Here is a 12,176-nt window from a genome sequence, read left to right on the forward strand (position 1 = left end):
GCCATTAACGTGATAATTAGGAAGACTGTAGAAAAAAGGAAAACTGTTTATGACAACTAAAATGGTAGGTTTAGTGAAAAAATGCTGACTATAAAATACATAGCTATGATTGCAAATAAGTCTATTAGTACGAATGTGTGTATGTATGGATGATAAAGGCAAATCATACGAAAAATGAATAGGATGTTGGGAATGTGTGTAACCTAAAGGTAGAAAATCATCAAGTCAATTTTAAATGCCACAAAAATGAAAGTGGTGAAAATTGTATTTCAAAAACATCGGTCCTTTTCAACTCTAGCAGTTAAGGAGTAGTTACATTTATGCAGCCCGGAAATTATGTTGGGCCCTTTGAAGGCAACCCCGAGGCTGATGTGGCCCCCTGGTGGTGAGAATGAGTTTGACACCCCTGCTCTGATGACATAACCCTCCAGCAGTGTTGAATAGCCCCAAGGAACTGAGTGATTTGGATTGTTAAGTGTGCCAGTTTTTTAGCGTGTCGCTTTTTTGCGCAAGGTCACCTAAGGCTTTACCGATACCTGGGAAGACAGGGTGAAACTCGGGGTCCATCTAGGAAAAGAGGCCTTTTTGTATGACCAAGGATCTCTTTTGCTGGGGTCACCCATTTGTTGTTTCTTCACTGTTCTTAGGTTAACCCCGCAGAAATGCAGCTGGCCTTTCTAGCACATCCTTGCAGACAAGAAGCTTGTAAGTGCATTGCAGGAACCATGTTTTCTGGGTGAGAGATTCTCTTATAGTTATCTGACTTGGGGCAAGATTGCAGAATAAGACAGGCAGGTGTGTGTGTGTGTGTGTGTGTGTGTGTGTGTACTGGAGACAAGAAGGATTAGGGCTGGAGGGAAATAATTATCCCAATTTTTTGGTCGGATTTGGTGCACAGCTCTCTGACAAGCCCTATAGAGGGCAGTGGTTGAACAGGAAGTCAGAAGTCAAACCCCACTGAGAGCACTGGTATATGTTTAAATCCTTCCTTGAGTGAGTTATTTCAAAATTGAAAAACCAGCCTAAAATCTGTTAGAGAGAGCATTCGTTGCCGATAAGTACCAGTTTTTGCTTTTCTTCATTGAATTACCTTCACTACATGCTCAGCAAACCTCTGGCCTTGTCTGCAGTAAATGACAGTGCCGTTCTTCCAGTAGGTCAGGCTAACAACCTTAAACTCAACCTTGATCCCTGTCACAGTCTAAACACAGTTTGTCAGCAAATCCCATTGACGGTACCTTCAACATATGAATCTAAAATTCAGTCACTCTGGAGCCAGCGCCTTACTGAAAGCCCTAGCCAGCTCAATAAATAGGAAAAAGAAATGAAAGACCTAAGGACAGCAAAGAAACAAACTGTCATTGTCTGAAGATAATATGAAAGTCCAATAGAGTCTATAGAAAAGCTATCAGAACTAACGGGAGAATTTGGTAAGGTTAGTGGATACAAAAATCAATTTACAGATATTGATTATTTCTATTTCCCAGGAACAAACAGAAAGTAAATTTTTTTTTAAATCTTGTATCTTCTCAGGAAAGCATAGCACTATCGAGTGTCTATTACATCCTATGGAGAACTTCAATCTTAGGTCACAGCATTAAGAGTTCCTGGTTTTGATCGCCTAAGCGCTCTCTGAAATGACCTACAGAAAGTAAATTTTTAAAAGGTACCATTGTCAATGGCATAAAATAGTATGTGTCTAGGAATACATCTAATATAAGGTGTGTAAGTTTTATTCAAGGAAAATAAACCATTACCAATATTAAGGAAGACATTTTAAGGGAGACAGATACTAAGCTCAGAAACTGGAAGACTCGATGTGGTTAAGACGGTCATTATCCTCGAACTGATTTATAGATTAAATGAGATCCAAGTGAAGCCCCAAGTTTTTGTGGAACTTAAATTGATTCTAAAATTTACATGGAAATAGGAAGAGCTAAAGATGGCCAAGGCACTCTTGAAGACGAAGGACACGCGTGGAGGACTTGATCTTTGAGATAGGAAGACTAACACAGTGTTAGACCTGTGCTGTTCGTTTCGTAAGGTACATAACTGTCTAGTCACTATGCTGTACACCTGAAACTACTATTTTATGTCAACTATAATTAGAAATAAATTTTAATAAAAGAAAGAAAAAATGGACTAACAGAGCAATAGTAATTATGTCAGTGTGGCATGGAAACAGCTACAGAGAGAAACAAATAGACAGTGGAAAATGACAGAGAGTTCAGAAACAGACCCCCATGGATACAAACACTTGACATATGAGTGAGGTTGCATGATACATCGGGAGGGGAAGAACGAACTTTACCATGAATGGGACTAGGTCAAATGAGTAAATCAGAGATAGAGCAGGGGGGGAAGGAAAGGGAGATAAAGAGAAAGAAACAGAATCCCTTCTTCACTCCACTTACACAAACAAATTCCACTCTGAACGCTTCTCTTTTTCGGAGTCCTGCATCTTTTCCTAGCTTGGCTGCTGCCTCCAGCCCACCCACGATAAGGGTGACAGCTGAGGTACTGAACATTGGTAAAAAATCTCTGTGCTGGTAAAGTGAAAGAAGTCTATGGATTGGCCCTGACTGGTGTGTCTCAGTTGGCTGGGCAATGTCCTGCAAAGCAAAGGGTCACTGGTTGGATTCCTGGTCAGGGAACGTGCCTGGGTTGCGGATTCCCTGGTCAAGGCACATGCGAGAGGCCACCGGTCAATGTTTCTCATATCTGTGTTTCTCTCCTTCCCTTTCTCCCTCCCTTCCCTCCGTCTCTATAAACAAACAAACAAACAAACAAACAAACTTTTTTAAAAAGTCTATGAAGTGTTAGATTGTCCTGGAAAAGTCCTCCTGCAGCCCAAGGACCAGATTACAGCAGGAAATGCAGTAGAAAGAGTCACCTGGAGGGAAAAGCTGCAGTCTCAAATAAAGTTACTAATTGTATTTTCCAGTTGTTACAGGAAGCAGGTATCAAAACTCTTTTTACCAGAAAACTGGGGAGACAGCTTTCATTGCACCTAAGGGAAAAATGATTCCAACTGAATGGGTTTGTAGAAGAATAGCAACTGGTTCTTTCCTCAAAAGACATCCTGGTGTCAAGGAAGGGTACAAGTTTTACCCCCCTAAAGTGGAGAAGTTTCTGCAGGATGGTGCCAATAACGATCCACAGTGGTCTGAGGAACAGCTCATTGCTGCAAAACTTTGCTTTGCTGGACTTGTTGTAGGGCAGCTGAGGGGGACATCATGAGTCACGCTATGCAGGCTGTGTTTGAGATACTGGAGAAACCCTGGTTCCACTGCGCACTGGTTGATAAAAAGACTCAGTTTGGTGTTGAGGTCACCACCAAAGAATTTGTTCTGGCTGACGTTATTAATAATGATTCCTGGAGACTCTGGCCATCAGGAGATAGAAGCCAACAGAAAGACAAATAGATGCATCGTGACCTCAAGGAAGTAACTCCTGAAAGGCTCCAGATGGTAAAGAAAAGTTGTGGGTGGGTTGCTGACGGTGTAGGAGTTGCTTCTGAAACCAGAAAGTCCGTGCAGGGTTGGAGTGGTGATGGGCTTGACTTCTGATCTCAGTCGTTGTGGAAAAATCAAGACTGTTTGTGGAAATGCAGGCATTCCATGTGAACTTCAGGTAACCTCTGCCCCTAAAGGACCAGATGAAACTCTGAGGATTCAAGCAGAGTATGAAGGAAACGGCATTCCTACAGTATTTGTGGCTGTGGCAGGCAGGAGCACTGGAGGAATGCAAACTCCTGATTTCAGAACCCTCATATACCTCTGGTTGGAATGTAAAATGGAGCATGCACCTTGAAAAGCAGTCTGGAATTTCCTCAGAAAGTTAAACATAAAGGTACGATTTGACAATTTCACCGGTCGGTATAGAACCACAAGAATTGAAAACATATATCCACACAAAAGCTTGGCCATAATGTTTGTAGCAGCATTATTTATAATAGTCAAAGGTGGATACAATCCAAAAGTCTGCAAACGAAACGTGCATACCCTACAATGGGAGGTGGTGGGCCATAAGAAAGAATACAAGACGGATGCATGCTACAATACGGATGAACCTCGGCAACAGTGTGAGTAAACGAGACCAGTCACAAAAGACCACATTACAACACACTGAGGTTTGAGGGCAGATAATTTACACCCCTCTCTTCCTCTCCTAGCCCCTAGACAAAATCTTAGGACTTCAAAGCTATCTTCTGGGAAAAGCAAGAGCCCATGACCTGCTGGGCTCCCAGTCTCCATTTCCTTTCCCAAATCCATCAAGCAGGTGAGTCATTCTTTCTCCCACGGGGAGGACTGAGTGATGGGGATTGGAAACGAAGCCAGGTGCGGTTTTTCCATACTTTTTCTTTCTTTATCTCGGTAACTCCTCCAAACAGTGCTTGGTACTAAGTAAGCATTGACTTTATTCATTTATTGAGTCAATGAATAAACATTGAGTCAACTCAGACATTTATTGAGCACATTTCATGGACAAAGTGTAGACTGAGGAAGACATAGACTGGGCTATAGCCTCAGAAGCCAGCATTCGGGTCGGGGGATGACAACACTAAACATCTGGACAGTTAGAAACAATCAGCCCCTTTCAGTGTGGGATATTCCCAGTCCAGCCCTGAAACTCCTCTCGGATCCATTCCCACTCACTTCTTTGGTCATCTCCTGTCTCAGGGGCTAAAAGAAGGATGCCAGCCTCAACCTCTCCCTTGAACTCTATACTAGTCTATCTAATTTTTTAAAATATATTTTATTGATTATGCTATTACAGTTGTCCCATTTTTTTCTCCCCTTTATTTTCCTCCACCCTGTTCCCCCTCCTCCCACCAGCATTCCCCAACCTCAGCTCGTGTCCATCGGTTGTACATACAAGTTTTTTGGCTTCTCCATATCCCATACTATTCTTAACCTCCCCCTGTCTATTTTGTACCTACCATTTATGCTTCTTGGCCCTTGTACCTTTCCTCCATTCTCTCCCCTCCCCTTCCCCGCTGATAACTCTCCATGTGATCTCCATTTCTGCAAATCTGTTCCTGTTCTAGTTGTTTGCTTAGTTCATTTTTGGTTTTTTTTTTTAGGTTTGATTGTTGATAGTTATGAGTTTGTTGTCATTTTACTGTTCATATTTTTTATCTTCTTCTATTTCTTAGGTGAGTCCCTTTAACATTTCATATAATAAGGGCTTGGTGATGATGAACTCCTTTAACTTGACCTTATCTGGGAAGCATTTTATCTGCCCTTCCATTCTAAATGATAGCTTTGCTGGATAGAGTAATCTTGGATGTAGGTCTTTGCCTTTCATTTCTTTGAATACTTCTTTGCAGCCCCTTCTTGCCTGCAAGGTTTCTTTTGAGAAGTCAGCTGATAGTCTTATGGGAACTCCTTTGTAAGTAACAGCCTCCTTTTCTCTTGCTGCTTTTAAGATTCTCTCCTTATCTTTAATCTTGGGTAATGTAATTATGATGTGCCTTGGTGTGTGCTTCCTTGGGTCCAACTTCTCTTGGACTCTCTGAGCTTCCTGGACTTCTTGGAAGTCTATTTCCTTTGCCAGATTAGGGAAGTTTTCCTTCATTATGTTTTTAAGTAAATTTTCAATTTCTTGATCTTCCTCTTCTCCTTCTGGAACACATATGATTTGGATGTTGGAACGTTTAAAGTTGTCCCAGACGTTCCTCAGACTCTCCTTATTTTTTTGAATTCTTGTTTCTTCATTCTGTTCTGCTTGAATGTTTATTTCTTCCTTCTGCTCCAAACCATTGAGTTGAGTCTTGGTTTCCTTCCCTTCACTGTTGGTTCCCTGTACATTTTCCTTTATTTCGCTTTTCATAGTCTTCATTTTTTCCTCCATTTTGTGACCATACTCAACTATTTCTGTGAGTATCCTGATTGCCAGTGTTTTGAACTCTGCATATGATAGGTTGGCTATCTCTTCATCCTTTAGTTGTATTTTTTCTGGAGCTTTGATCTGCTCTTTCATTTGGGCCATATTTTTTTGTCTCCGCATGCCTGTTATGTAGTAAGGGGTGGAGCTTTATGTATTCACCAGGGTGGGGCAACCCACATGGCTGCACTGTGGCACCGTATAGTGGGGGAGGGGTCCGAGAGGGAGCAATGCTGCTTGCTCAGCTCTCTGCCAGTTTTCAGTCACTTCCCCTGCTACCCACAAGCAAATTGGGCCCTTCTGGTGCTGATTCCCCAAGTGGGTGGGTTTGTGTACATTCTAGGACCCTGTGGGTCTCTCCAATGAACTCTCCTGTGAGGCTGGGAGTTTCTCCCGCTGCCTCAACCCCCACAGATTTTTTCAGTTAGAGGTTTTGAGGCTTTATTTCCCCACACTGGAACCCTGGGTTGTACAGTCTGTCTTGGTCCTCCATTGTTCCTCCCAGTTTATCTGCATGCAAATGTGGTACCACCGGGTCCTCCAACCATCGTTTTGCCATGAGTCCTCTCTGCCCAGCTGCCCGTCTCTGCCCCTGCTACCTGTCTGGATGAATGTTTCTTCTTTAACTCCTTGGTTGTCAGACTTCCATACAGTTAGATTTTCTGGCAGGTGTGTTATATTTTGCTTTTAAATTTGTTCTTGTCCTTCTTTTGGTTGTGTGAGGAGGCAAAGCATATCTACCTAAGCCTCCATCTTGGCCGGAAGTCCTAGTCTATCTAATTTTTAAGAACGCATATTTTAAAACCATCTTCAATTTATCTCTAAAAGCAATCTTTGATCTTTCCTCCTTCACCCCTCCACTCAATTGAATCTACTCATGTCTCGGTTTCATTAGGAACAGGTATCTCCATTGCTCAAAAAATTTGAAGCCTTCTAGTATACCACCTCTAATCCACCTGAACATCCAGCTAGTTTTACCTCAAAATAAGCCTAAATTTGATTCCATTTCATTCTCTCCACCACTATTGACCTGGTCCAAGTCACCTTCATTTCTTGCATGGGTTATTATAATAATCTTCTAACTCCCATTTCTGTCTGGTTTCCTGAGGTCTTCCAACACAGCAGCTCAGTGATTCCTTCTAAAGGCTAAATTGGATTATGTCACATCTCTGCTGCACCCTCTAGTGGCTTTTCCTTGTACTTAGAGGCACATGCTAAGTCATACATGGCCCTACCTGGTCTGGCCCCTGCTACCTCTTTTACTTCATGTCCTCCTGTTCTTGCCCATGTTCATTCCACTCCTCTGTGTTATTCTTCAGCCTGCTAAGCATGCCCCTGACTTAGGGCCTGTGTATTTCTGTTCCATTTGACCAGGCAGCTCTTCCCCAGATATCTGGCCTCCTCCCTTGCTTTTTCAGGTTCCCACACAAAATTCTATATAGAGACCATTCTATATATAATAGTCTCTCCTCCTTAGCATTGCCCTACTGAGTGTTCTCCATGTCATTCATCAGGATCTGATGTATCATATATTTCATCATGTGTATATTTATTGTTTGTCTCTTCCATGAGAAGAAATGCTCCAGGAGGGCTGGGATTGGTGTATTGGTTATTATTTTTCTAGTGCCTCTGTCAGTGCCTGGCATATAGGTGCTTAATGAATATTGTTGAATGAATGAATAAATCATTCTGTATCTATTCAAGGCATTGATAGAAGACATGTTGTAAGGCCATGCATAATGTTATTGCCAAATTAATGATATATAAGTTAATGTTTTGGCCTATTACTTTTATTATTGCCATCCCAATACTTCTGTGCAACAGTCATTGTTCATTATTATATATGACAAGCAGGATTGATGTCCTATTATTTTATTTAGGTTAATAACAAAACCTGACATGAGTAATGGATAAAACATGAGGAAATAGGACAATTGAAAGGAAGAGAGTGGGAGTTAAACTTTCCTTCCTATATAACTTACATCATTAAAAAAAATCATTTCAATAATGTGCTTCCTAGTCTACTTAGTATATTCAATTCATATAACCCAGAAATTCATTTCCTAAGTAAATCTACATTTTCCAGTTGGCACAGAAAAAGATCTTTTAGGAGAAAAAAACATTTGGACCATATGCACAGTATACTGGGACTTGATTAGGCTTGATTAATCTGAATGAGTGAAAATATTTTAGCAACTTCTGCTCCTTGGAATTGTTTGTTACTATTAATTTACCTGAAACCTCCTCTTTCTATGCAATGGGTTATATTTTCATGACTGAAGTTAGTATCTATTTGAATTTTTTCTTAATAATATGCTTAATTACAGAGAAATTTTTAACATAAAAGCAGCACTAATTTTAGCTATAGTTCCTACTTAAGTGTTTTCCTGAATTTCTTTACATTGTTGCCAGACAATGAAAAGCAGGGAACATTTCCTCGGGTTTAGAACCTAATCTATGGAAGCTGATCTGTGCATTCAACCTGTTTATTCAAAGGCTCCTGTGTGCTAGACATATTGTGTGGAGCTGGGCGTTCAAAGAATGAGTAAGACCCACGCACAAGGAGCTGAATTACAAAACTGAAATTCCTTTTCTCACCTTCTTACTTATGTTAAAGGAATCAGTCTCTATGTTGTTTTTACCGACTCAGTGATAGGCACATTATTGATTACAAATTCTGGCATTTTTTTTCACAGGCCAAGGGGCGTTTTTGTAGGAATGGTTTAGAAAGCACAGGTTTTCTACATTCGTATGGAGTGACTTAGTTGCACAAGTGCTAACGAATACCCTAGAATTCTGTTATAAGTATCCCTGAGGACACAATATTTTCTTATCTTTTTACAGTAATATGTTTTATTTATTTATTTTTTTTGCTAGTGAAGCAGCAGTCTATTTTATTTTTACTTTAAGAGATGGAAGGGTCTGCAGTGGAGGGTGGGGTATTTGGAAGTTCTAAGACCACTGGCGAGTCAGGCTTTAGTGCGACCAGCTAGAGAGCCAGGAATGAGCCCTGTCACCACTCTGGGTCTCAGTTTACTCACCTGTTAAACAAGGTGGTTGGATTACATCAGCAAGTCTCCACCTTAACATACATACCAGTCACCTGGGAATTTTGGTAAAATGAAGTTTCCTTTTCAGTAGGGTGGGGAGGGAGCCCGAGATTCTGCATATCTAACAAGCTCGCAGGGAATGAATGGATACCCATGCTGCGGGTCCGTGGTCTACGTTGTGAGCGACAAGGGCAAGATCAGCACTGGCCAACAGAAAGATAATGTGAGTGTATGACTGACCCATGAGCATGGACAACAGTGTGGGGATTGACTGTGGGAGTCGGGGTGGCAGGGAGGTAGTGAGCTGGGCAAAGGAGTGTAAAAGAGGAAAAACTGGGACAACTCTAATAGAATAAACAAGAATAAATAAATTAAAAAAGAAAGATAATGTGAGCTACACATGTAATTTTAAAGTTCTGGAAGCCACATAAAAAAGATAGAAATAAAAAGTTAAAATTAATTGTGATAATATTTTTGTTTAACCTCATAATAAAGAATATTTTAATGTCATCAATGTAAAAATTATGAATGAAATAATTTACATTATTTTTCCACAGTAAGTTTTTGAAATCTGTGTTTTACACCTACCGCACATTTCAGTTTGGACCAGCCACATTTTACGTGCTCGCTATTCACGTATGTCCCACCTATGACCACACAGGGCTAGACCACCTCTACCGCCCATTTCAGTGCTAGTAACATTCTCCCCCAGCATGTCACCTTTCGTTCCAAACAGACTTCTGCCTTCAGGTGGCGCTAATGTTCTTTGTTTCGTCCTTGCAAATTTATTTTTTTTTTTGCTTGGGTGAGAGTAGTACAAAAGGCCACTTAACATCATTTTTTATTCATTTAGTCCTTTTCCTTAATTCAGTCCTTCCTTAATTTGTGTTTACTGGATATAATAAATGTTGAGTATACTATATTCTCGGTAATTTTGTCCAATAACTAAAGCCCAATAAAATTCTTATTAAATTATAGGAGGAACAAAATCATTGTTATCCATTCTTGGAGGGAGAAGCTATGTAATATTGATCTATGGTTATGTAATATTTTTAGACACAGGATGGTGACTAGCTATTCAACAGAACAAAAGTGGAAACAGAAAAGCTGCTGTTTAGTATATGTCAGATTTAAATAATAACTTTGTGACACAATTATGTTATGACTGCTACCTTGTATGGACGGTTTATGTGTTGAATTTTCTAAAAGAGAAATGATGAATATAAAAATTAATCTGTTTCAACTCTGTAATTTTGTCTATACTCCAGACATAATATTCTTGAGAGATTATGGAAGAATAATTTTAATGTGCTTCTTAGCTTTAAGAAGGTATGCTCACAGACCAATTTTTTAAAAGCTTGATATTATTTCTTTTGTCCAAGTGTGCCTCTGATGACAGCAACAATGTGTCAGGTGTCGTGAACAAGTGGCTTAAATGTGCTCACTTAGCCTCGGAGTAAACCAATGCGGTAGTTTATTACCCCCACATTTCAAGTGAGGGAATGGATGCTTGAGAGATTACGTAACTTGTCCTGGGTACATGACCTTTAAGAGGCAGAGTGGAAATTCACATCCAGTCTGTTAGGCCCTGACGTTCATCCCTTAACTATTCCACTGCATGGAGGAAGAGTCCTTCCTCTGTTTTAAGCCGAATTTGCTGATCGGTTGACAAAATAGTCAACAAAATCTGCAATGCCTATGACATCTAATCTAGAATGTCCCTGGTTGGGGAGGGGGTTGTCTTTTGTAATGAGAAGCCATAACCCATTAAAAACAAGGCCAGAGAGCCGAAAGCTCCGGTACTTTTGGTGTGAGTCGTCTTTTGACCAGTGACGCTCTAAGCCAAGCCACCTGCACTCTGTTTTATTCGTCTGTAAAACAGAGCGAAACAGGAATCTCTTTCATGAATGCGTAGGTTGCATACATCACATGATTTCATGACAACTCACATCACAAATGCCTCATACATAACCGTTGTAAAAGTGTATTTATTATATGTATCACACATGAGTTTACCAGCAGTTTTTATGTGCTCCCTTTTTGATGCATACAATACAAAATGCATCAAAGGGAGGGAGGGAAGGAGGGAGAGAAAAGAGAGAGAGAGAGAGAGAATTATAGAACTGCATTCAAATCCTTCCCCCTGCCCACTGACTCTATTATCTTGAGAAGCTGAAAATCCCTTCAAGAACATCAGTTTTCTCAAACAGAAATAAAAGTTATTTTTCTCTGAGGAAGTGTCATGAGAATTAAATGAGGTGATATATGCAAAGTCTCTAGCATACAGTTAAAACTCAATGCTGATTTTGTGAAACAATAAAGTAGAAATACCCACAAACTACAGTACGTCCCTACCTGCTTACTTTACTTTCTAAAGGAACTTAATATCCAGTGATAAACAGAGCAGAAGAATGAGGCTACTCCCCAGGCAAAGAAAGTTGACTTCCCCCAACTCCCCAAATTCTTAATTTTTGGATGAAATTGGGCCAAGTTCATCTAACTTATGCAGCAAACTGCTTTAATTCTCTGCTTTGGCAGTGAAAACCAGTCTCTTAAGTAGTCTCGTTGAAAGACTTATGAAGACATTATGGCATTTGGCTCCCTATCTTATCCAAGTCCCCTGGATGAAAAATTGGTCTTTCCTTCCCCCCTTTCAGACAAAGGATTTATAACTATTTTAGCATATTATTTAAGCAAAAAGACGTTATGGAAACGTGACTCCAGGCTGACTTTTCTAGGTCCTGATTTGGATGTGTTGCACAGGTAGAAAAAATACACTGTTTTTTAATATGTCAACATTTTCTGATGTAGAAGAGATTCTTTTCTTTTTTCCCCTTTCTTCCCTTCTTCTCTTTCTCCCTCCCCCCTGACCTTCTTCGTCCTCCTCCTCTTCCTTTTCCATCTTTGACGGTATGTGACAGCATCTGAGAATGTAACAAATCTTGAAACTTTTCACTGGGTTCTTGAAAACCGGCCCAAATGTTTTTTCCTCAGCAAATTCCTTCTCTTCTTGCTGGCCAGGAACAAAGCCACCTAAGCCAAGTGGTCACAGTTCACTTCACACATAAGGAGAAGGAAAATCTATTTAATCCCCCAAAGATTAAGGGACAGTCTGCTTCTGACACTGAAAGGGGATCTTGGAAAAAGTACAATTCCTGGATGGAACGTGATCTCAGAATATCCTCCAAGGACCCAGCGGTGCCCAAACAAATATGGAGTATAACGACTTCTCGTGTC

General features: G+C 40.4%; 1 non-coding gene and 1 pseudogene across 1 annotated transcript; one reads left to right on the plus strand and one right to left on the minus strand.

Annotated features, from left to right (window-relative positions):
• Positions 1-1,517: 1,517 nt before the first annotated feature.
• LOC112316953 (small nucleolar RNA SNORA25) lies at positions 1,518-1,644 on the minus strand. The gene has a single exon (XR_002976055.2). It is a non-coding gene; the product is annotated as a small nucleolar RNA SNORA25 (small nucleolar RNA).
• Positions 1,645-2,331: 687 nt separating this feature from the next.
• On the plus strand, positions 2,332-3,813 carry LOC112316780 (bifunctional phosphoribosylaminoimidazole carboxylase/phosphoribosylaminoimidazole succinocarboxamide synthetase pseudogene; annotated as a pseudogene).
• Positions 3,814-12,176: the final 8,363 nt, after the last annotated feature.

Source organism: Desmodus rotundus, chromosome 4 (assembly GCF_022682495.2).
Source record: "Desmodus rotundus isolate HL8 chromosome 4, HLdesRot8A.1, whole genome shotgun sequence".
Lineage (NCBI taxonomy): Eukaryota > Metazoa > Chordata > Mammalia > Chiroptera > Phyllostomidae > Desmodus > Desmodus rotundus.